General features: G+C 42.6%; 1 protein-coding gene across 2 annotated transcripts in view; it reads right to left on the reverse strand.

The window, feature by feature from the left end:
• The window catches only part of SMYD3 (SET and MYND domain containing 3), a 1191717-nt gene that overhangs the window by 506542 nt on the left and 661189 nt on the right, over positions 1 to 23986 (reverse strand). The window lies entirely within an intron of this gene.

Below are 23986 nucleotides of genomic sequence, written 5' to 3' on the forward strand. Positions count from 1 at the left end.
CGGGTTTGTGCAGGAGAAATGAAAAGCCGGCAATTGAATTACCGGCTGTTCACAGATATCGCGCTGAATGAAATCTAAATACAGAATATATATATATATATGTGTCTCAATGACATATATATATATATATATATATATATATATATATATATATATATATATACTGTATATATGTTTTAATGAACATTTGAGCACATAAATCCATTAGATGTCGGTTTTGCAAGCCTGCGCGAAAATCTCGCAGTACGGATGCCATACGGATTACATACGGAGGATGCCATGCGCAAAATACGCTGACACACCCTGACTACGGATCAATATTTTGGGAACATTTCTCCGTATTACGGCCGTAGTACGGACGTATAATACGTGGCGTATTGTCTTACGCCAAGTGTGACCCCAGCCTCAGATACATTTTCTCATTAATGTACACTCTGCACCCCATATTGACTGAAAAAAAAACAGAAATGTAGAAATTTTTATATCATAGGTATTCAGAACCTTTGCTCAGACACTAATATTTAAGTCACATGCTGTCCAATTCCTTGTGATCTTCCTTGTGATGGTTCTACTCCTTCATTGGTATCCTGCTGCATTTAATTAAACTGATAGGACTTGATTTGGAAAGGCACACACCTGTCTACATAAGACCTCAGAGCTCACAGTGCATATCAGACCAAATGTGAATCATAGGGTCAAAGAAACTCGTCAAGGAGCTCAGAGACAGAACTGTGGCAAGGCACAGATCTGGCCAAGGTTACAACAGAATTTCTGCAGTACTCAAGGTACAGCCAAACTGAGCAATCATGGGAGAAGAACCTTGGTGGAAGAGGTAAAGAAGAACCCCAAGATCACTGTGGCTGAGCTTCAGAGATGCAGTAGGGAGATGAGAGAAAGTTCCACAAAGTCAACTATCACTGCAGCCCTCCACCAGTTGGGCTTTTATGGTAGAGTAGCCTCTCCTCAGTGCAATACAATACATATGAAAGCCTGCATAGAGTTTGCTAAAAAAACACATGAAGGACTCCCAAACTATGAGAAATAAGATTCTCTGGTCTGATCAGACAAAGATAGACCTTTCTGGTGATAATTCTAAGCGGTATGTGTGGAGAAAACCAGGCACTGCTCATCACCTGCCCGAAGGTTCGCCTTCCAACAAGACAGCTATGGGGGTGTTGTGCAAAACATGGTGAGGCTATGGGGGTGTCATGCAAAATATGGGGAGGCTATGGGGGTGTCGTGCAGGACATGAGGATGCTATGGGGGTGTTGTGCAGAACATGGAGATTCTATGGTAGTGCCGTGCAGAACATGGGGAGGCTATGAGGGTGTCATGCAGAACATGGGGAGACTATGGGGATGTCATGTAGAACATCAGTATGATATGGGGTGTCGTACACAACATGGGGAGGCTATGGTGGTGCCGTGCAGAACATGGGGAGGCTATGGGGGTGTCATGCAGAACATGGGGAGGCTATGAGGTGTCGTGCAGAACATGGGGATGCTATGGGGGTGCCGTGCAGAACATGGGGAGGCTATGGTGGTGTCATGCAGAACATGGGGAGGCTATGGGGGTGTCGTGCAAAACATGGGGAGGTTATGGTGGTGTCATGCAGAACATGGGGAGGCTATGGGGCGTCGTGCAGAACATGGGGAGGCTATGGGAGTGTCATGTAGAACATGGAGAGGCTATGTTGGTGTTGTACAGAACATGGGGAGGCTATGGGGATGTCATGCAGAACATGGGGAGGCTATGGGGGTGTTGTGCAGAAGATGGGGAGGTTATGGGGGTGTCATGCACAACATGGGGAGGCTATGGGGGTGTCGTGCAAAACATGGGGAGGCTATGGGGGTGTAGTGCAGAACATGGGGAGACTATGGGGGTTGTCATGCAGAACATGGGGAGGCTATGGGAGTCTCGTGCAAAACATGGTGTCATGCAGAACATGGGGAGGCTATGGGGTGTCATGCAGAACATGGGGAGGCTATGGGGGTGTCGTGCAGTACATGGGGAGGCTATGGGAGTGTCGTGCAGTACATGTGGATGCTATGGGGGTGTCGTGCAAAATATGGGGAGGCTATGGGGGTGTCATGCAGGACATGGGGATGCTATGGGGGTGTCGTGCAGAACATGGGGATTCTATGGTGGTGCCGTGCAGGACATGGGGAGGCTATGGGGGTGTCATGCAGAACATGGGGAGACTATGGGGATGTCATGTAGAACATGGGGATGCTATGGGGTGTCGTACACAACATGGGGAGGCTATGGTGGTGCTGTGCAGAACATGGGGAGGCTATGGGGGTGTCATGCAGAACATGGGGAGGCTATGAGGTGTCGTGCAGAACATGGGGATGCTATGTGGGTGCCGTGCAGAACATGGGGAGGCTATGGTGGTGTCATGCAGAACATGGGGAAGCTATGGGGGTGTCGTGCAAAACATGGGGAGGTTATGGTGGTGTCATGCAGAACATGGGGAGGCTATGGGGCGTCGTGCAGGACATGGGGAGACTATGGGGGTGTCATGTAGAACATGGGGAGGCTATGGGAGTGTCATGCAGAACATGGAGAGGCTATGTTGGTGTCGTACAGAACATGGGGAGGCTATGGGGATGTCATGCAGAACATGGGGAGGCTATGGGGGTGTTGTGCAGAAGATGGGGAGGTTATGGGGGTGTCACGCACAACATAGGGAGGCTATGGGGGTGTCGTGCAAAACATGGGGAGGCTATGGGGGTGTAGTGCAGAACATGGGGAGACTATGGGGGTTGTCATGCAGAACATGGGGAGGCTATGGGAGTGTCGTGCCGAACATGGGGAGGCTATGGGGGTGTTGTGCAGAAGATGGGGATGTTACGGGGGTGTCATGCACAACATGGGGAGGCTATGGTGGTGCCGTGGAAAACATGGGGAGGCTATGGGGGTGTTGTGCAGAACATGGGGGTGTCGTACAGAACATGGGAAGGCTATGGGGATGTCATGCAGAGTATGGGGAGGCTATGGGTGTGTTGTGCAGAAGATGGGGATGTTATGGGGTGTCGTGCACAACATGGGGAGGCTATGGTGGTGCCGTGCAGAACATGGGGAGGCTATGGGGGTGTTGTGCAGAAAATGGGATACTATGGGGGTGTCATGCACAACATGGGGAGGCTATGGGGGTGTCGTACAGAACATGGGAAGGCTATGGAGATGTCATGCAGAACATGGGGAGGCTATGGGGGTGTTGTGCAGAAAATGGGGATACTATGGGGGTGTCATGCACAACATGGGGAGGCTATGGTGGTGCCGTGCAGAACATGGGGAGGCTATGGGGGTGTTGTGCAGAACATGGGGAGGCTATGGGGGTGTCATGCAGAACATGGGGAGGCTATGGGGGTGTCTTGCTGAACATGGGGAGGCTATGGGGGCATCATGCAGAACATGGGGAGGCTATGGGGCGTCGTGCAGAACATGGGAAGGCTATGGGGGTGTCGTGCAGAAAATGGGGAGGCTATGGGGGTGTTGTGCAGAAAATGGGGATACTATGGGGGTGTCATGCACAACATGGGGAGGCTATGTTGGTGCCGTGCAGAACATGGGGAGGCTATGGGGGTGTTGTGCAGAACATGGGGATGCTATGGGGGTGTCATGCAGAATATGGGGAGGCTATGGGGGTGTCTTGCTGAACATGGCGAGGCTTTGGGGGCATCATGCAGAACATGGGGAGGTTATGGGGCGTCGTGCAGAACATGGGAAGGCTATGGGGGTGTCGTGCAGAACATGGGGAGGCTATGGAGATGTCTTGCAGAATATGGGGAGGCTATGGGGGGCATAATGCAGAACATGGGGATGCTATAGGGGTGTCATGCTGCACTTGGGGAGACTATGGGGGCCTCATGCAGTATATGGGGAGGCTGTGTGGGGCTCATGCTGTATATAGGGAGGCTGTGTGGGGCTCATGCAGTGTATAGGGAGGCTGTATGGGGCTCATGCAGTATATAGGGAGGCTGTGTGGGGCTCATGTTGTGTATAGGGAGGGTGTGTATGGCTCATGCAGTGTATATAGGGAAGCTGTGTGGTGCTCATGCAGTGTATATAGGGAGGCTGTGTGGTGCTCATGCAGTGTATATAGGAAGGCTGTGTGGGGCTCATGCAGCGTATAGGGAGGCTCTGTGTGGCTCATGCAGTATATAGGGAGGCTGTGTGGGGCTCATGTTGTGTATAGGAAGGGTGTGTATGGCTCATGTAGTGTATATAGGGAGGCTTTGTGGTGCTCATGCAATGTATATAGGGAGGCTGTGTGGTGCTCATGCAGTGTATATAGGATGGCTGTGTGGGGCTCATGCAGTATATATAGGAAGGCTGTGTGGGGCTCATGCTGTATATAGGGAGGCTGTGTGGGGCTCATGCTGTATATAGGGAGGCTGTGTGAGGCTCATGCAGTGTATATAGGGAGGCTGTGTGGGGCTCATGCAGTGTATATAGGGAGGCTGTGTGGGGCTTGTGCAGTGTATATAGGGAGGCTGTGTGGGGCTCATGCAGTGTATATAGGGAGGCTGTGTGGGGCTTGTGCAGTGTATATAGGGAGGCTGTGTGGGGCTCATGCAGTGTATATAGGGAGGCTGTGTGGGGCTTGTGCAGTGTATATAGGGAGGCTTTGTGGGGCTCATGCATTGTATATAGGGAGGTTGTGTGGGGCTCATGCAGTATATTGGAAGACTGTATGGGGCTCATGCAGTATATATAGGGAAGCTGTGTGGGGCTCATGCTGTATATAGAGATGATCTGTGAGGCTCATGCAGTATATACAGAAGCTGTGTGGGGCTCATGTTGTGTTTAGGGAGGGTGTGTATGGCTCATGCAGTGTATATAGGGAAGCTGTGTGGTGCTCATGCAGTGTATATAGGGAGGCTGAGTGGTGCTCATGCAGTGTATATAGGAAGGCTGTGTGGGGCTCATGCAGCGTATAGGGATGCTCTGTGGGGCTCATGCAGTATATAGGGAGGGTGTGTGTGGGGCTCATGTTGTGTATAGGGAGGGTGTGTATGGCTCATGTAGTGTATGTAGGGAGGCTTTGTGGTGCTCATGCAATGTATATAGGGAGGCTGTGTGGGGCTCATGCTGTATATAGGGAGGCTGTGTGGGGCTCATGCTGTATATAGGGAGGCTGTGTGAGGCTCATGCAGTGTATATAGGGAGGCTGTGTGGGGCTCATGCAGTGTATATAGGGAGGCTGTGTGGGGCTTGTGCAGTGTATATAGGGAGGCTGTGTGGGGCTCATGCAGTGTATATAGGGAGGCTGTGTGGGGCTCGTGCAGTGTATATAGGGAGGCTTTGTGGGGCTCATGCATTGTATATAGGGAGGTTGTGTGGGGCTCATGCAGTATATTGGAAGACTGTATGGGGCTCATGCAGTATACATAGGGAGGCTGTGTGGGGCTCATGCTGTATATAGAGATGATGTGTGAGGCTCATGCAGTATATAGAGAAGCTGTGTGGGGCTCATGCAGTATATATAGGGAGGCTGTGTGTGGCTCGTGCTGTATATAGGGAGGCTCTGGGGCTCATGCTGTGTATAGGGAGGCTGTGTAGGGTTCATGCTGAATATGGGGGAGGCTGTTTAGAGCTCATGCCGCATATGAGGAAGGCTGTCCGGGGCTCATACCGCATACGGGGAGGCTGTATGGGGCTCTTACAGTATATGGGGGCTCATACGATATACTAAAGAGGCTGTACTCAGGTTCAAGCGATATATAGGGGGATGTCAGCATACTTAATTCTATTCAATATTAAGTAATACAATTAATATTAATATAATTATCAATAATATAATAATTATAAAATATTATTATATTAACCCTAGAACGCATACCCATAGAAATCTACACATTCACGCACCTGGGACCTTTTAGGCCTGTTTACAATTATCATGGAATAACTCAAATAAAAATACTTTTCAAAGTTTATTGCAAAGTAAGGATGCACTCCCACTAGCGCAGGGGTCCGCCAGGACGGGATTCCGTAATGGATCTGACCTCCTGGTGACCCCAGCTAAGGCTGGCGGAATCCTGGAGTTACCAGGAGGTCAGATCCATTATGGATCCCCTTCTGGCGAACCCCAGCGCTACTGGGAACACAGCCTAAGATGTATATATTTCAAAACATAATTATGTGCAGAAAACAACAAAAAAGTAAGTAAACAGGCACGCCAAATATAGGCATTCTATATGCAATTTTTTTATGAAAACATTTTTTGGTTGTAGCAAACTTGGTGCAGGAATATTTATTTGTAACTTTACATATTCCCCTGACAATTCTCGCATATTATTTTTCCGGCTGAATGTTCCTTGCATACATTTTGTCCGCAAGTAGAACTGAAACGCTCCGATTTTCTTTCCTTCTTTGCTGGACAAATATAGCAGCGCTTTCTTTTTTTTTCTCTTTGCTCTGGATGTTCCAGAAAGCGTATTCCACATCGGATCATTGCCTCCGTAATTTGCCTTGATAAGCATATCAAGCTGCTTCTCTCCATCATAGTAGGCATCAAAAGTTCATAAGACACCATTGTTGCTTGATTGCAGAAACCGAATACACTCTCGTAGATTGTTCGCTGTGCATTCATGATTGGAGGAATTTTGCGGCGGTTTGGCCTCATAATACCAACAAGTGTAAGTTGCTTTTGAAGCAAAAAGTTGGCCATTTCAAAATTGGTAAAGTAATTATCCATTGGAATATTTTTTATTTTTTTATTTTTATTATTTTTATGATGTCATGAAGAATCCACACTCTTCCCAGCAATAGCAGAGTCATAAAAGTTCTTCCCCAGCAACAATACAGACAAAAAGACTGAGTATCACATGTAAACCTAGTACAGGCCTAAAAGGCCCCAGGTGCGTGAATATGGGGTAGTCCCAAAAAAAGGTTGTTATACCGAAATGTCTGTAACATAAAAATATATGAATAACTGGAAATTACTAACAACTATATACCTGAGAATTACCTAGATTTTCAAAATTCTAACTAAAGTACTTTTACAGAAAATAGAAAACAAGTAACCTGGCAGGCCTGCGAGGCCCCAGGTATGCGTTCTAGGGTTAATATTGAGTAGAATTAATTTCGGCTTATTGGTTTGGCCATCCACAACAGTCACGGTCTCTCATGTGGCCCCTTGGGAAAATTAATTGCCCACCTCTGCCATAGACTATAAGTGCAATCCAAGGAAAACATGGATAGAACTATTACTAAATACTATTGAATAACAGTTTGTGTTTTTACGTAAAAGAAAAATCACTGATGTCTGAATAAGGCCTTACACATTTAGATTAATAAAAGAAAGGGAATGGTAGGGACATGTAAACCTAAAAGTCATTATCTCAGTAAATTAGAATTATTAACAAAAACACCTGCAATGGCTTCCTAAGCGTTTAAAAATGTTCCTTAATCTGTTTCAGCAGGCTCCACAATCATCAAAATGTCCAGCAGGTAGTCACTGACACACTCCACAAGGAGGGTAAGCCACAAAAGGTCATTTGCTAAAGAAGCTGGCTGTTCACAGATTGCTGTATCCAAGCATATTAATGGAAAGTTGAGTGGAAGGAAAAAATATAGTAGAAAAAGGTGCACAAGCAACCGGGATAACCGCAGCCTAGAAAGGATTGTTACAAAAGGCCATTCAAAAATTTGGGGGAGATTCACAAGGAGTAGACTGCTGCTGGATTCATTGCTTCAAGAGCACACACAGACGTATCCAGGACATGGGCTACAAGTGTTGCATTCCTTGTGTCAAGCCACTCATAACCAATAAATAACACCAGAAACATCTTAGCTGGACCAAGGCGAAAAAGAACTGGACTGTTGCTCAGTGGTCCGAGGTGTTATTTTCAGATGAAATTAAGGTTTGAATTTCATTTGGAAATCGGGGTCCAAGAATCTGGAGAGGCACACAATCCAAGCTGCTTGAGGTCTAGTGTGACGTTTCTACAATCAGTGATGGTTTAAGGAGCCATGTCATCTGCTGGTGTAGGTCCACTGTGATTAATCAAGACCAAAGTCAGCAAAGTCGTCTACCAGGAAATTTTAGAGCACTTCATGCTTCCCTCTGCCGAAAAGCATTTTGGAGATGGGAATTTCATTCTCCAGCAGGACTTGGCACCTATCCACACTGCCAAAAATACCAATACCTGGTTTAAGGACAACATTATCACTGTGCTTGATTGGCCAGCAAACTTGCCTGACCTTATCCCCATAGAGAATCTATGGTGTATTGTTAAGAGAAAGGTGAGAGACACTAGACCCAACAATGCAGAAGAGCTGAAGGCTGCTATAAAAGCAACTTGGGCTTCCATTACACCTCAGCAGTGCCACAGGCTGATCGCCTCCATGCCACACCACATTGATGCAGTAATTGATACAAAAGGAGCCCCGACCAGGTATATAGTGCATTTTCTGAACATTCATTTCAGTTGGCCAACATTTCGGAATTTAAAATCATTTTTCAAGCTGGTGTTATAAAGTATTCTAATTTACTGAGATAATGACTATTGGGTTTTCATTGGCTGTAAGCCGTAATCATCAGCATTAACAGAAATAAACACTTGAAATACATCACTCTGTTTGTAAGGACTCTATATAATATATGAGTTTCACTTTTAGTATTGAAGAAATGAAATAAATTAACTTTTTGATGATATTCTAATTTAGTGAGTAGCACTTGTACTAACTTGCACACAATTTTAGGGATCGCAATTGGTCAAATAATAAACTTTTAGAACCATTTTATGAGAGCAGAGAATGACAATTATACTTTATTACATGTATTTTTGGCTTGTGTTTTCATATATGCCAAATATGAGGAAAACATCATAAGATCACAGAGTGTAGGATAAGTAGCAATTATACAAAAAAAAAGAAACAACTATAGCTTTTAGGTGCATATTGCAAACTAGATTTTATTCTAACAGAATGGTGGCTCAGTGGTTAGCACTGTTGCCTTGTAGTGCTGGGGTTCTGGGTACAAATCCCACCAAGGACAACATCTGTAAGGAGTTTGTATGTTCTCCCCGTGTTTGTGTGGTTCCTCTCACACTCCAAAGACATACTGATAGGGAATATAGATTGTGAGGGTCATTGATGGCAATGTCTGAAAATTGCTACGGAATATGATGACTATATAAGCAATACATAACAGATAAATAATAATAACTAAACAATACCATTCACTAAAATGTAACATGTCACCCATGTCATAAAATACAAGAGGCAAAGATACACCAAGATCAGTACTGTAAATAACTGTCATACCACTCTGAAATGACTACTTATGACAAGGATTTATCTATTAAATACCTGGATTGCCAATATCTGGGAGTGCAGCTTATTACTAATAAATTGATGAATTAATAAGGACTTTGTTCCTGTCTTCAGTTTATCTCTGAGTGATTGCACTCTCTACTACATACAGTTGTGCTCAAAAGTTTACATACCCCAGCAGAATTTGTGCTTTCTTGTCCTTTTTTCATAGAATATGAATGATAACACCAAAACTTTTTCTCCACTCATGGTTAGTGGTTGGGTGAAGGCATACTGTGTTTTCTCTTTTTAGATCATAATGACAACCCAAAACATCCAAATGACCTTGATCAAAAGTTCACATACCCTGCTGATTTTGGCCCAATAACATGCACAGTAATTTACCCAAACGGGTTTGAATGGCTACTAAAGGTAACATCCTCACCTGTGTAATGTTTGCTTGTAATGTGTGTACATAAAAGCTTAGTGAGTTTCTGGGATCCAGCTGGACTCTTGCATCTTTCATCCAGCCATTGATGTTTCTGGATTGTGAGTCATGGGGAAAGCAAAAGAACTGTCAACGGATCTATGGGAAAAGGTAGTTGAACTTTGCAAAACAGGAAAGGGATACAAAAAGATAACCAAGAATTGATAACGCCAGTCAGCAGCATTGAAGCTGTGATTAACAAATGAAAAATCAGGGGATCAGTAAAAACAAAACCACGGTCAGTTAGACCAACAAAATATTTGTCCATAACTGCCAGCAAAATTGTTCGGGATGCAAAGAAAAACCCAGAAATAACATCAGCTGAAATACTAGATTCTCTGAAAACTAGCAGTGTGGCTGTTTCAAGATGCACGATAAGGAGGCACTTGAAGAAAAATAGGCTGCATGGTCGAGTCGCCAGAAGAAAGCCATTACTGTGCAAATGCCACAAAATATCTCGCCTACAATACGCAAAACAGCACAGACAGAAGCCTCAAAACTTCTGAAACAAATTAATTTGAAGTAAGGAGACGAAAATTGACCTTTTTTCCATAACCATAATCGTTACATTTGGAGAGAGGTCAACAAGGCCTATGATGAAAGAAACACCATTCCTACTGTAAAGCATGGAGGTGGATCGCTGATGTTTTGGGCTGTCATAATTTAAAAAGAGAAAACACAGTAGTTTGATAATAAATGGCTTCAGCCAACCACTAACCATGAGTGGAGAAAAAGTTTGAGTGTTATCATTCACATTCTCTCAAAAAAGGCCAAGAAAGCAAAAATTCTGCTGGGGTATGTAAACTTTTGAGCACATATGTATCATCTCACGTCTTCTATCTTCTACAACTTCAGCAGCCAGGATACCAGTAAGTGATACATCTCTGGATTCAGGGTCTCTGCCCCTACATTATTCTGCTCTCAAATGCATAGCAAACACCTGATGACATATGCCATTTAGGGTCCCTTTCACATGTCCCTGTTTGCTCTACGTGTGGCGTCCATTATTTTCATGGATGCCACACGTACCCATTCTCAGCAACACATGTACTTTTCTCTGCAGCACTGGGGGAGAAGGATCAATAAAATTCGATAGGTGCGTGTAAAACAACATCCTTGCGCCCTCTGTGTGCTTTATGTGTTTTAAGGGTATGTGCACACATTGCAGATTTGCCTGTGGAATTTTCTGAGAAGATTTTGCATTTCTTGGCAGAAAACGCAGGTAAAAATCCAAGCGGGTTTGATGCGTTTTTGATGCAGATTTTCATGCAGATTTGTATGCGATTTTGCATGCTAAATAAAGATCTATTATTTAACAAAAAAGAATTGTGATGTCATTTCTTATTTCTTCCATTGAAGAATAATGTTTACACACAAAGATAGATAGATAGATAGATAGATAATAGATATATAGTTAGATATATCTATAGATAGATAGATATATCTATAGGTAGACATATTTACAATAGATAGATAAATACCAAGCCCTATTTTTAGTAATAAACATAATAAAATGGTACATAAAGAGTTAAATACACAAACACATACACAAAATCTGGGTTAGGCCGGGGTCACACCTGCGAGAAATTTGCACAGTCTCGCACCTCAATACCCGGCATTGCCGCCGACACTCTGACTGGAGCGTTCAGCAGCATAGAAATACATGCAGCCACACACTCCGGTCCCGAGTGCTGGAGGCAGTGCCAGGCATTGAGGTGGGAGACTCATGCGAGTTTCTCGCAAGTGTGACCCCAGCCTTAAACACAATATCTGTTTAATTTAAAAAAAGTTGAAAAAAATGGCGTGTGCTCCGGCGCAATTTTCTGCACCAGAGGGGGAAAGCCAGCAACTGGGGGCCGATGTTTATAGCATGTGAAGCAGTTAATACCCATGGATCTTACAAGGCTATGAATATCAGACCGCAGCCACATAATTAGCCTTTACTGGCTATTAAAATAGGGGGACCCCCCAAAAAATGATGTTGGGTCCCCCTATAATTATTAGCCAGAAAAGGCTACGCAGACAGCTGCAGGCTGATATTCATAGCCTAGGAAGGGGCCATGGATATTGCCCCCCCTGGCTACAAACACCAGCTCCCAGCCACCCCAGAAATGGTGCATCTGTAAGATGCACTTAGCCTCTCTTCCCACTGCCCTGTAGCGGTGGCATGTGGGGTATTAGGGGATTAATGTAAACACACAGAATAAAGTATGTTATTGAAATAAAACACTACACATTGTTCCCATCTTTACTGTTCTGCCAATCCATGTGACGCCCTCAATCTCCTGCAAAAAAAAACACAAAACAACACAAATATTTCCTGGTCCGATGTAGTCCATTCAATAATGACTGCCCAACGACGATCTCCCCTATAGAGCTGTCACATCAGGAGATGTGACTGCTCTACAGAGCCTCCAGTGACACACAGACAGGAGACAATGGATCCTTCAGTGTTATCACTAAGGGTTCAATGAGTTCATCGTCTCACTTTATGGCACTGCTGCGTGAGAATTTTCCCACGCAGCGGTGCCGCAAGTGACAGTATGAACTCTGCTGAACTCACTGCGGCAGAAGGATACAGTGAGGAGCATTACCTCCTGTCATTGTATCACCGGATTCCCTGGAGAGAGGCCACATCTGCCTATGTGACAGCTCTCCACGGGAGATCATCATGGAACACTCGTTATTAAATGGATTACATGGGAACAGGGAGTATACTGTTGGTTTATTATTTTATTTTTTTACAGGTGATTGAGGGAGTCGGGATTAGCTGTATGGCTACTATATACTGTATGTTGTATGTACTGAATGTGTATAAGTTTTTTTTACACAGTAGCCGGATGATGAGATTACTGCTGTCCCATCATTGGCTAGTAGTCCCATCGGACGATGGCTGCCTACACAAGACCTGCACACACACACACACACAGACAGCCACACACACAGACAGCCCCCCACACACCCGCAGACCCGCGCACACACACAGACACACACAAAGACCTACACACAGACACACACATCTTCTCCGCACACACAGTCTCTGCCCACACACACAGTCTCCGCCCACACACTCGTCCTCCTCCCAATCTGCAGCGTTTCTCACACCCAGCTCTGCAGCAAAACCACAGATCTTTTTAAACCTGCGGTTTTGCTGCAGATTTGACTGAATCGATGAAAGTCAAATGGGTGCAGAAATGCTGCAGATCCGCAAAAAGAATCGACATGCTGCGGAAAATAAAACGCTGCAAATCCACACGGATTTTTCCACAGCATGTGCACACCAATTCTAGATTTCCCATTGACTAACATTGCTTGTGCACTACACTGCGGATTTGATGCAATTTTGCGCGTCCAAAAACGCTGCGGAAACGCATCAAAATCCACAACGTACGCACATAGCCTAACACTGCAAAGTATAGGAGAAGATTTGGAATTGATTTTTCTTAAGCCATAACGGAAAAAACAGATGGCACACGGATGGCACCGGTATTGTTCGAACGCATTAAGGAACCTAATGGTGATTACATCTAATGTTTGTTGTCTAGTTGTGTTAAACTATATCAATGAAATCTGCACATAACATAAAGAAGTTGAAAAAAGAGTTGCCGCTGTGTGTAATGCCTTTTATATGTGGATCCGATTATACGAGGTCTGGGAAAAACTTATTAAGCATGGCATCATTTTTGACAGAGCTAGATCATTTAGGGTGATCAGTTTTTACAAGCGCTTTTCAACAAAAAAAAAAGCATAATCTCAAATGCGTCATTAGGATTTGATAACATATAATTAACTGCAGTATAACTGACTACAGCAGTTTGTTTTTCAGGAAAAATTTCAAGATTAAAATCTTCAGGAAAATATTGATTTACATTATGAACAGGCCTACAGGAGACAATATTATTGCTTAGTATTTGATATTATTTCACTTAATAGTAACTTCATTACTTTTAGGTTTGTACTTCCATAAGTAAAAAGAATATCTAAAAAATGTTACAATATCTTGTTACTAGCAAGGTGCCCAAATGATTCTTTTTGGGATATATCTGATAACCAGAGAGCAAAAAAATCCATTAGCCAAAGTCTTGAGTGACTGATAACGCTACATTTTCACTCTGATGGGATACCCATATATTATATTTTCCTCAGCAAAATCTCAAATCCAGATGGGAATTGTAAACTAAGTATAGGTTGCAGGTGTTGTCATAAAAATCTTACTGTCTGTAGACAAGAAACAGATTTTCCTTAATGCGTGTCTTACAGGTGACACCTAGAAATACAGATGGGCTTGAGCTAGAGAAATATGTTGGTCTCCTGCAGGTTAAAGCTGGACCATTGCAGGTAGACATTTCACAATTTTGACATTGAAAAGATCCCTTCCTTAAAAACAGATTAAGGTACATTTGGTTAGGATATCTCACAGAATCAGAAATATGTATTGCTCAGAGCAGAGTATATTTTTCACATATATTACCTGGAATAAAATGAAACAGCAGACAACAAATAAAACATACAGTTGTGTGAAAGCGTGTTTGCCCCCTTCCTGATTTCCTATTCTTTTGCATGTTTGTCACACTTAAATGTTTCAGATCACCAAACAAATTTATATATTAGAAAAAGATAACACAAGTAAACACAAAATGCATTTTATAAAGACTTTAACATTAAGGGAAAAAGAAATTCAAACCTACAGGGCCCTGTGTGAAAAAGTGATTGCCCCCACCCCCCCAACCTCCTTAAAACATAAATAACTGTGGTATATCATATCTTTAGGAAGCCTAGTTCAATTTCCCTAGCCACACCAAGGCCTAGTTTACTGTCACACCTGTTCTCAATCAAGAAATCACTCACATAGGACCTGCCTGAGAAAGTGAAGTAGACCAAAAGTTCTTCAAAAGCTAGACATCATGCTGCAATCTAAAGAAAAAATGCATTTTATGTTTACTTGTGTTATCTTTGTCTAATATTTAAATTTTTTTGGTGATCTGAAAGATTTAAGTATGACAAATATGCAAAAGAATAAGAAATCAGAAAGGGGCAAACACTTTTTCACGCCATTGTAATCCACTTATAAACAGCCAACGTGATCTTATATATAACTAGATGGTGGCCCGATTCTAACGCATCGGGTATTCTAGAATATGTATAGCAATATATAGCACAGCCCACGTAGTATATAACACCGCCCATGCAGTATATAACACAGCCCACTTCGTATATAACACAGCCACGTAGTATATTGCCCAGCCACGTAGTATATTGCCCAGCCACGTAGTATATTGCCCAGCCACGTAGTATATTGCACAGCCATGTAGTATATTGCACAGCCACGTAGTATATAACACAGCCCACGTAGTATATTGCACAGCCATGTAGTATATAGCACAGCCCACGTAGTATATAGCACAGCCACTCTGCAAAAGTTTTAGGCTGGTGTGGAAAAATGTTGCTAAGTAAGAAATAATGTTTTAAAAAATAGAAGTGTTAATAATTATTTTTTATCAGTCAAAAATGGAAAGTGAATGAATAAAAGAGAAATCTAAACCATATTTAGGATGAAACACAGTTATTAACTGAAACAGAAAAAACTGTGTACATGTGAGGAACAGGCGAACTCTACAACTACCGTGAGGTTTCATGTCACAAATCCTACACCATACCAAGACTAAGCACAGCAACAAAACACAAGGTAGTTTTACTGCATCACCTGGGTCTTTCTCAAGGCAAATATTTCAATGCAGATTGTTGTTTTAACATGTATTGTTCAAGCTCTTTAGAAAAAGCACCAAGTAAACTTAGAGCAGCAGATGAAAGACACATCAAGTCATCAGTACAGAACAGGCATCGATCAGTGGGACTCTGCTACACTCATCTATTGTTCTGAAAATTCTGGCCAGAAGTGGTATTATGCATACCTCCCAACTAGTCACACCCATATCCACGCCCCAACCACACCCTTAGTACTGCTGATCACAATGTTTCATAAACAATAATTATAAACAGAAAAAAAAATATTTGCAAGTATTCAATTAAAGTACATGCTACGCCCCCACTACTAAGTTTCTATTCTGTGCCCACTCACTTTTCTCCCCCATACTGTGTCTGCACACATACCATCACCCTCACTCCTCATACTATGTCCACATACATTTTTCACATAATTACTCATACTCTGTCCCATACATTCCCCCTTCACTCCCCATACTGTTTGCACCCCTCCCCAATCACCACTGTTTCTGCGCCCATACTGTTTCCTCATACTTGCCCCCCATTCCCCCATACTGTTTTCTCGTACATGCCCCCCATACTCCTAGCATGCTGTCAGTGATACATGATAAAACTACTACTCCCAGCATGGTAAAAACTACTGAGTAGTAGTTTTACCATGCTGGGAGCAGTAGTTTTACCACAGATTACTGACACTGCATGCTGGGAGTAGTAGATTTATCACAGGTTACTGACACTGCATGCTGGGAGTAGTAGTTTTACCACAGATTACTGACACTGCATGCTAGGAGTAGTAGTTTTACCACAGATTACTGACACTGCATGCTGGGAGTAGTAGATTTATCACAGATTACTGACAATGCATGCTGGGAGTAGTAGATTTATCACAGATTAATGACAATGCATGCTGGGAGTAGTAGATTTATCACAGGTTACTGACACTGCATGCTGGGAGTAGTAGTTTTACCACAGATTACTGACACTGCATGCTAGGAGTAGTAGTTTTACCACAGATTACTGACACTGCATGCTTGGAGTAGTAGATTTATCACAGATTACTGACACCGCATGCTGGGAGTAGTAGATTTATCACAGATTACTGACAATGCATGCTGGGAGTAGTAGATTTATCACAGATTACTGACAATGCATGCTGGGAGTAGTAGAGTTATCACAGATTACTGACACTGCATGCTAGGAGTAGTAGATGTATCACAGATTACTGACACTCCATGCTGGGAGTAGTAGTTTTACAACAAATTACTGACACTGCATGCTGGGAGTAGTGGTTTTACCACAGATTACTGACACTGCATGCTGGGGAGTAGTGGTTTTACCACAGATTACTGACACTGCATGCTGGGAGTAGTGGTTTTACCACAGATTACTGACACTGCATGCTAGGAGTAGTAGTTTTACCACAGATTACTGACACTGCATGCTAGGAATAGTAGATTTATCACAGATTACTGACACTTCATGCTGGGAGTAGTAGTTTTACCACAGATTACTGACACTGCATGCTGGGAGTAGTAGTTTTACCATAGATTGCTGACACTGCATGCTAGGGAATAGTAGATTTATCACAGATTACCGACACTGAATGTTGGGAGTAGTAGTTTTACCACAGATTACTGACACTGCATGCTGGGAGTAGTAGTTTTACCACAGATTACTGACACTGAATGCTGTGCTAGCAATCTGTAGTAAAACAACACTGATGTTTACACCACGTGACCTCGGACATGAAAAAACACCTCACTCCAGGTTGTAAGCGTCTTCATTTGAGGAGGGAGCACGTCAGGAGTGGCTCCAGTAACTACACAGCACCCCCGGTAACAGAAACAAATGCCACAGGATGGGCAGACTAGGCACTGGTGAGAAGAATGAAGACTCCAACCTCATCAGTGACTCTGAGCTCCTGCAGCTTCAGGATGCGGCGGAAATAGGTGAGTGATGTCACTAGAGGGGGCAGGGTTCAGGTTCCCAACTAGACAAGTTCTGACTTATCGCAGTCATGTGACCCACATGTCCGTGAGTTGCTTCTGTAGCTTCTCCTGAGGCTGATACTTTTCCCGCACTGCACTGAGGTTGTAAGATCCCGTCCGGGACAGCGAAACAGAGTCTCTAAATCGGGACTGTCCCGCTGGATCCGAGATGGTTGGGAGGTCTGGTATTATGGAAGAATTGTAACCAAGAAGCCATATCTTTGACATTGAAACAAGGCCAAGCGACTTGACTATGCCTAAAAATATAGGGCTTACGGCACATAAAGCTTAAGTCTCTCTTGACCTCTTCAATTTAGCTGTAAGGAAGGCTTTACATAGGTCTATTGCAGAAAGTAATTGTGTTGAGACCTGTCTTATGGTAAACTCTTCCACAATCTGAGAATCACTGTCAGTTTTTGACAAGGTAGTCCCTCCTAATGCTAAGAGTGTTTAGAAAAACATGGAACAATAGACCTTTCAATGCAGGCAAATTCTTTGAGTTTTTCAGCAGCACCTTGAATCTTGGAATGGCTCATTGTGTAGGAGAGGAGAGTAGGTAGAAACAACCATTAGTTTAAAAAAAAATCCACTGGGCCCTATTGACAGGATAGATAACAGAATGCAGCTATATTAGAGCCTCATCCGGACAGTAAATAATCACAGGTGCACAGTGGAAACATTTATGATAATTAGTAAAGATGCAGTACTAAGAAATGTGCACTAAATGGTAGCCAAAGACAAAGATGGAGCTGTTAAGACTATATTAAATATTGTGTCTTGGCCTGACAAGGCAGTCATCCTCACAGGATGACTTGAAAAAATTCAAGTTGTGCCTGTCTAGATGGGCCAGAATCTATTCTCAGGTGAAAATACTAGGGGGATAAGTATAGGCTTCCCAAAATGGGAGATAGTCGCAGGTATCAGGAATGTCTTTAGTAGCTGACCATTGTGGGGAACCACTCAATGAAGAGCCTCAGAAAGTCATGGCTTATTATTAATTATTAGTTTAATAACAAAAGAAAGCTTCTGGATTTTTAAGCTTGGTACACTGGCCCCTGAGGGTCTGAACCTCATGATTGAGAAAGTTACTAACTAGACGTTTATTTGTAATTTTTTTCCCCCTTATTTTTTATCATAATTTTTTATGCTGATTTTTTATTATTATTTTGGTGATTATTTTTATTATTTTTTTATTATTATTATTCTTTTAATTGGTTTTTATTAATTTGTTGCTGCTAAAATCTCGTAACAAATGACACATGCCCACTATCTGCATGTTACATTTGCTGCTTTGCTGCTAAAATGTTGTAATAAATGATACATGCCCACTTTTTTGCATGTTACATTTGCATATGTAATTGCCACTGTTCTGTGATTTGTCCTTGTAAGGTTAAATACTGCTTCCTTGCATATCATTAATAAATATCCACCTGAAGAAGATGGCACATGCCGTTGAAACGCGTTGTGGTTTTACCCTAAACTGGTGTCTGTGTTCTCCTTCTGCGCTCCTGAGACTGGCTATTCTGTTCCTGTTGCATGAGTGCTGACAGAGCAGACTTGCTGCAATGATGGCATCACAGTGATGACAGCACTGGAAAGGAAGTGTGTTCAATCAAGATGGCCTCTGGCGCAGAAAAGAGGAACCAGAGCAAGAGATGCCAAACAGCAAGAAACTGCCAGATGGGAAAGGCCTCCCAAGATCAGGTATGCCTGCATAGACTCTAAGCAGGTGATGATTGTCTTTTCTGTCCATATAACACAGAACTGCTCCAGATGCAGGCCTGGAGTTCTCTACAGATGGGAAAGGACTGGTTCTGGCGGTCTAGGACTCTGTATCCAATCAAGTGAATTTGTAGTGGAGCCCTCGGTGGTTAAGAATCTGTTGCTGGTTTCAATTTAGATGGAGAGAAGAGGATTCTCACAGATTCCTGAGATCTGCTACATATACACCCTCAGAAAAAATACACTAAAGTTGAGTTCCTTTTCAGGCAAGGTGCCGGAGCGGAGAGGTGAGTATCGGGTAGCGGGGCAGCCGCAGCCAGAACAGAAAATATCTTAAAATTTTCCTATTTTTTTTTTCAACTTTCTACATAGACACATAGTAAAAGTTTTGCAGCCATAATTGTTTTTACTTCGTCATATTGCATGAGAATTTAACAAAATAATATAATTCTTGAAAGAAGAGAACCTCAAATATCTAGTAATGAGTGTCTAGTTGAAGTAGATTTAAACAGAGTAATAAATTCTCAAAAAAAGGACCACCCGCATGTTACATTAATGCACAAGGTCTGTTATTTACGTTATTAAATGTCATTTTTAGTATCTGGCAGTGGCTCATGCCAATTTATAGAACTATATAAAATCTTAAAATTTTACAGGACTAGAAAATCATTTAGAACAAACTGACCCCTAGATAATGAGGTATGTGGAGAGGTACTATTTTTGGAACAGTATGTCCACATTTTCTCTGTAGTGATATTCTGAAGGATCCAGGGTTCCCCTGTACGGCACATACTGTAGGTACCATTGCATGCCATTATAGAATATATGGATAAGAACATTGTAAAAAATTAAAACCATTTTATTACTGTCCTTAAGGGGAATGTGTCATTAGAAAATTACCTACTATTTAAATTATGTTTTGTTTTAAATTGATTTAAAAAAAATGTTTGAGGCAAAGTATTTTTTCCCATATTACAATGTGTATTAACAATTAAAATTTGATATCATGCAACTTGCACTCTAGCCACGATGTGTCTATTATAGACACTTACTTTCTGATGTTTCAGGAGATCCACATCCTCATTAGCAACAACAGATCAACACAGATCCTGTCTTTTGTATAAAAGCATCTAATGTAAATGTGCAAAGATCATTGTGAAGAAAGGGGAAGCAGATGTCAGCTGTTGCTAATGTGGCAACTGTGTTTTCAGCTGTGTAAGAGTTTATACCTGTCATTGTAACTTTGCCTCTGGTGATAAAGAGTCTCATGAAAACTTTTCCTGAAAGTATGAGTCTAAAATAATGATAGAGAGAGGCTAAAGTGAAAATTGCATGATTACTAATAATGTAATATAATACAGGTCGTAATATAAAAAATGCTACATTAAAAAAAAAATACATGTAACCTGATTTTCTGATCACCCTTGAAATTGCCTCAATATTTTTATAGTGCCCTAATTCTAGTTCATTATTTGTCTGATTTTGAGTAAAGAGCAGAATTAGGTAGGTAGCATTTAACCAATCGACTAAGAATGATAGATCTTTTATTGTCTAGTGAATTGTGATTATTATTATTATATTAATATAACAATAATATATTAATCAGTTCAATCACTGAAGGGAACATGTCAGCTGATTCATGCTGCCCGAAACCACAGTAATTAAAGGGAACCTATCACCCCGTTTTTTTCGGTATGAGATAAAAATACTGTTAAATATGGCCTGAGCTGTGCATTACAATAGTGTAGTTTGTGGACCCCGATTCCCCACCTATGCTGCCGAAATACGTTACCAAAGTAGTCATTTTCGCCTGTCAATCAGGCTGGTCAGGTCGGATGGGCGTGGCTTCTTCCCCCAGATATTGCGTAGTTTTCCGTTGGTGGCGTAGTGGTGTGCGCATGTCCAACGTCCCCAATCCTGCACGGGGGGGTGAAAATAGCAGCGATGTCCGTTATTCCATTGGTGGTCGGTGGGCGCGGCCATCTTCCTTTGGCCGCGCGTGCGCAGAAGCGGCGCTCTGCTGGCCGCGGCTTCAGGAAAATGGCCGCCGCGATCTCCATCTGCGCACGCGCGGCATCCCGCGGCCATTTTCCTGAAGCCGCGGCCAGCAGAGCGCCGCTTCTGCGCACGCGCGGCCAAAGGAAGATGGCCGCGCCCACCGACCACCAATGGAATAACGGACATCGCTGCTATTTTCACCCCCCCGTGCAGGATTGGGGACCTTGGACATGCGCACACCACTACGCCACCAACGGAAAACTACGCAATATCTGGGGGAAGAAGCCACGCCCATCCGACCTGACCAGCCTGATTGACAGGCGAAAATGACTACTTTGGTAACGTATTTCGGCAGCATAGGTGGGGAATCGGGGTCCACAAACTACACTATTGTAATGCACAGCTCAGGCCCTATTTAACAGTATTTTTATCTCATACCGAAAAAAACGGGGTGATAGGTTCCCTTTAAACAGTGGCTACATTACTGTAGCTCAATGTTTTACTCTGAAACCTAAAACTATTCAGCATTTCAGAGCAAACAAACCTTTAAAAACCAGTTGGTTACTTTGTCGCACAGATGACTAGTTTATCCCAGTGCAGTTCCCCATTACTAACTGGTCTCTCTTTATGTGTGAGTTTAGGGAAAAATGCATCTGAAGACCCGCTTCGGACTTATCATTCAAGATGCTTAGTCCCCGAGTTGGTTTTTTGAGTAAAACATTTATAACTACAATAATGCAGCCAGTCTCTGAATCATGCTGCCCATGGTTAAAATCCAAGAAAGCTTTACAACAAAAAGTAAACTGAGGGCCCTTACTAATGTTGCCATGCATCCCATTCTAAAATAATGGAGCTCCAAACATTTTTGTGCTCTCTTCTCTTTTAGGACTTGGGGACACTTTCTTAAAATTCCAATTTGCTAACACGTAGCTCTGCATATACACTACTGTTCAAAAGTTTAGGGTCAATTAGAAATTTCCTTATTTTTGAAAGAAAAGCACAGTTTTTTTCCAATGAAGCTAGCATTAAATTATTCAGAAATACACTCTATACATTGTTATTGTGGTAAATGAATATTCTAGCTGCAAATGTCTGGTTTGTAATGCAATATCTTCATAGGTGTATAGAGGCCCATTTCCAACAACCATCACTCCAGTGTTCTTATAGTATTTTGTGTTTGTTAACTGTGTAAGAAGGCTAATGGATGGTTAGAATACCCTTGAAAACCCTTGTGCAAGTATGTTAGCACAGCTGAAAACAGTTTGGCTGATTAGAGAAGTTATAAACCTGACCTTCCTTTGAGCTAGTTGAAAATCTGGATCATTACATTTGTTGGTTCCGTTAAACTCTCAAAATGGCCAGAAAAAAAGAACTTTCATGTGAAACATGACAGTTTATTCTTGTTCTTAGAAATGAAGGCTATTCCATGCAAGAAATTGCCAAGAAACTGAAGATTTCCTACAGCGGTGTGTACTACTCTCTTCAGAGAAGAGCACAAACAGGCTCTAACCAGAGTAGAAAGAGAAGAGGGAGGCCCCGCTGCACAACTGAGCAAAAAGACAAGTACATTAGAGTCTGTAGTTTGAGAAATCGACGCCTCACAGGTCCTCAACTGGCAGCTTCATTAAATAGTACAAGCAAAACGCCAGTGTCAACGTGTACAGTGAAGAGGCGACTCCAGGATCCTGGCCTTCAGGGCAAAGTGGCAAAGAAAAAGCCATATCTGAGACTGGCTAATAAAAGGAAAAGATTAATATGGGCAAAAGAACACAGACATTGGACAGAGGAAGATTGGAAAAAAGTGTTATGGACAGACGAATCCAAGTTGGAGGTGTTTGGATCATACAGAAGAACATTTGTGAGACGCAAAACAACTGAAAAGATGATGGAAGAGTGCCTGACGCCATCTGTCAAGCATAGTGGAGGTAATGTGATGGTCTGGGGTTGCTTTGGTGCTGGTAAAGTGGGAGATTTGTACAAGGTAAAAGGGATTTTGAATAAGGAAGGCTATCACTCCATTTTGCAATGCCATACCATACCCTGTGGACAGCGCTTGATTGGAGCCAATTTTACAACGACCCAAAGCACATCTCCAAAGTTCTGCAATGCTGTAATTGCTACAAAGGGAGCATTCTTTGACGAAAGCAAAGTTTGAAGGAGAAAATTATTATTTCAAATAAAAATCTTTTTGTAGAACCTTGTCAATGTCTGGACTAGATTTTCAATTTATTTGGCAACTCATTTGATTAATAAAAGTATGATTCATGGAAAAAACTAAATTGTCTGGGTGATCCTAAACTTTTGAACAGTAGTGTACTTATACCACCAAACAGAATAGGAGGATAGGACTCACTGTAAGGGTATGTGCACACGGTGTGTTATAAATGCCAGTGTACCCGCCGTAGGGTTTCTACTCACTTGATTTCAGTTGTCGTAGGCACCGGAAGCGGTTTCATTAAAATTTCCAGGCTGGTTTATTAAGACTGCTTATACCGCTCTGGAAACTAAACAAAAAAAAAACAGCCTTTTCCAGCACAAAGTGAAAACACACAGTAAATAGTTCATACAGTATGGCGGGTTTTCTCACTTAGATTAGTGTCCAGTTCTTAAGGCCTTAGCACAGACCAACACACTGGAGATCTACACATCACCAGACCCAGACACTGAATGAGAAAACTGGTCTCCATTTTATCTGTCATACCGGAGTGGGATATGAGAGAAGTCAGTTCCACCCATCTCTTCGACTGCATGTAAAATCCAGCCCTGATATGCCCTATTATCTTTCCCAGCACTGTACGTGCTG

Source organism: Ranitomeya variabilis, chromosome 2 (assembly GCF_051348905.1).
Source record: "Ranitomeya variabilis isolate aRanVar5 chromosome 2, aRanVar5.hap1, whole genome shotgun sequence".
NCBI lineage: Eukaryota > Metazoa > Chordata > Amphibia > Anura > Dendrobatidae > Ranitomeya > Ranitomeya variabilis.